Source organism: Dioscorea cayenensis, chromosome 9, assembly GCF_009730915.1.
Source record: "Dioscorea cayenensis subsp. rotundata cultivar TDr96_F1 chromosome 9, TDr96_F1_v2_PseudoChromosome.rev07_lg8_w22 25.fasta, whole genome shotgun sequence".
Lineage (NCBI taxonomy): Eukaryota > Viridiplantae > Streptophyta > Magnoliopsida > Dioscoreales > Dioscoreaceae > Dioscorea > Dioscorea cayenensis.
In genome coordinates this window covers 15,042,957-15,044,826 of record NC_052479.1, presented here as the reverse complement: position 1 = coordinate 15,044,826, position 1,870 = coordinate 15,042,957, and the positions used below count along the sequence as shown (strand labels likewise).

The 1,870-nt window shown below is 45.2% G+C and overlaps 1 non-coding gene across 1 annotated transcript; it reads left to right on the top strand.

Moving 5' to 3' along the window:
- The first annotated feature begins 1,442 nt into the window (after positions 1-1,442).
- Positions 1,443-1,549, top strand: LOC120269536. Its single transcript, XR_005539187.1, has one exon. It is a non-coding gene; the product is annotated as a small nucleolar RNA R71 (small nucleolar RNA).
- Positions 1,550-1,870: the final 321 nt, after the last annotated feature.

Genomic DNA, 1,870 nt, shown 5'->3' with positions numbered 1-1,870 from the left:
AGTATGTGAGCTTGTCATCTCCAACTCTCAAAGTTAGCTCTTCACCGTTCGTGGTAATCAATGCCTTTGAAGGCCTCTCAAGTATCAAGGGTACATCCTCATCCTCATCGACGTCTAGCACCACAAAGTCTACAGGAAATATATACATGTCCACCTTGGCAAGCACATCTTCGATGATACCCCTCGGATGTCTCACCGTTCGGTGTGACAATTGCAAAGTCATCCGAGTGGGTCTAGGCCCGCCCAAACCTAACTTTTGAAAGAAGGTGTATGGCATGACATTGATGCTGGCCCCCGAGTCCGCCAATACCATTTCTTCACCTAAATTGCCAATATTACACGGAATGATGAAGCTTTCTGGGTCTTTCTTCTTATTCGGCATGTTCTTTAGGAAAAACCAACGAGCAAGATGCATCTAAAATCACTGAAGCACTCTCCTTTAACTTTCTCTTGTTGGTTAACAAGTCTTTGAAGAATTTTGCATACTTAGGCATTTGGGCCAATGCCTCAACAAAAGGAATATTGATGTGGAGTTGTTTGAACAAACTCGGGGAACTTCTTATACTGTTCATCCACTTGGTCATTCTTCAATCTAGAGGTATGAGGGATTCTTGGCTTCAAAGGTGGGGGTGCCACCTCCTTCTCTTTGCTTGCTCCCTTCTCAAACTCTATAACCTCGGGTGCGTGTTCATTGGGTTTCTCACTCGGAAGCTTACCCTCAACCTCACGACCACTTGTGGCCTTTCCGATAAGGACTTCGCAATCTGCCCAACTTGATTTTTCAAGAGTATGCAAAGAGGCGATGTGGTTGCGAGTGTAGCCTCAAGCGATAGGAACCTTCTATCGGATGATTGCACAAAACCTAGTTAAGGCCTTCTCCAAATCGTTCATCCGGGTCTCCAAACGTGAAACTCTGTTTTTCATTTTTTGTCTTGCTATTGTTGTTGGAAACCCGGTGGCCCCATGGCCTTTTGTGGACCTTGGTTGCTCTATGAGAAATTGGGATGACTCTTCCAACCCGGATTGTAGGTGTTTTTGTATGGGTTTCCTTGATTCTTCATAGCATTACCTACAAAATCGACATTCTTAACCGAAGATGCATCACCAATAGAGATCGGATAATCGGAGGGAGCATGTCCTCCACCACACCCTGTGCAAGTAGTCACGGCCGCCACTCTCTTGAGTTAGGGAGATCTAACTTCTTACTCAATGATTCCACTTGAGCCGCCAATGAGGTTACTGCATCTATCTCATGGAGGCCGGCCACCTTTTTCTTCTCCCTAGCATTCCATTGGTAGCTGTTTAACCCCATTTCTTCAATTAGTTGCCGGGCCTCACTGGGGGTCTTGCTACCTAAGGTACCTCTTGCAGCTGCATCCAAGAGTTGCCTTGTACTCGGATTTAAACCGTTGTAAAAGTTTTAAACAATCATCCACTCCGGGAATCCATGTTGCGGGCACTTTCTCAGGAGCTCCTTGAACCTTTCCCACATCTCAAATAGAGACTCCAATTCCAATTGTACAAAGGATGAGATCTCATTCCTAAGCTTTGCAGATTTTTCGGGAGAAAATAACTGCCAAGAAAAGCTTATACCATCTCCTCCCATGTGGTAATTGATCCTCTAGGTAATAAGTGTTGCCACTGCTTCGCTCTCCCTTTCAAGAAAAATGGGAAGGCTCTCAACTTGATGGCATCATCCGTTACCCCGTTTATCACACCTCGAGAAAATTCTCTATATGACTGTTCGGATCCTCATCGACCCAAACTATTAAAGCTGTGAAGATTGCCGCAACATGTGGATGAATGCCGGCTTCAGCTCAAAGTTCTGAGCTATAATCAGGGGACGCACAATGCTCGATTGTGTTTCCAA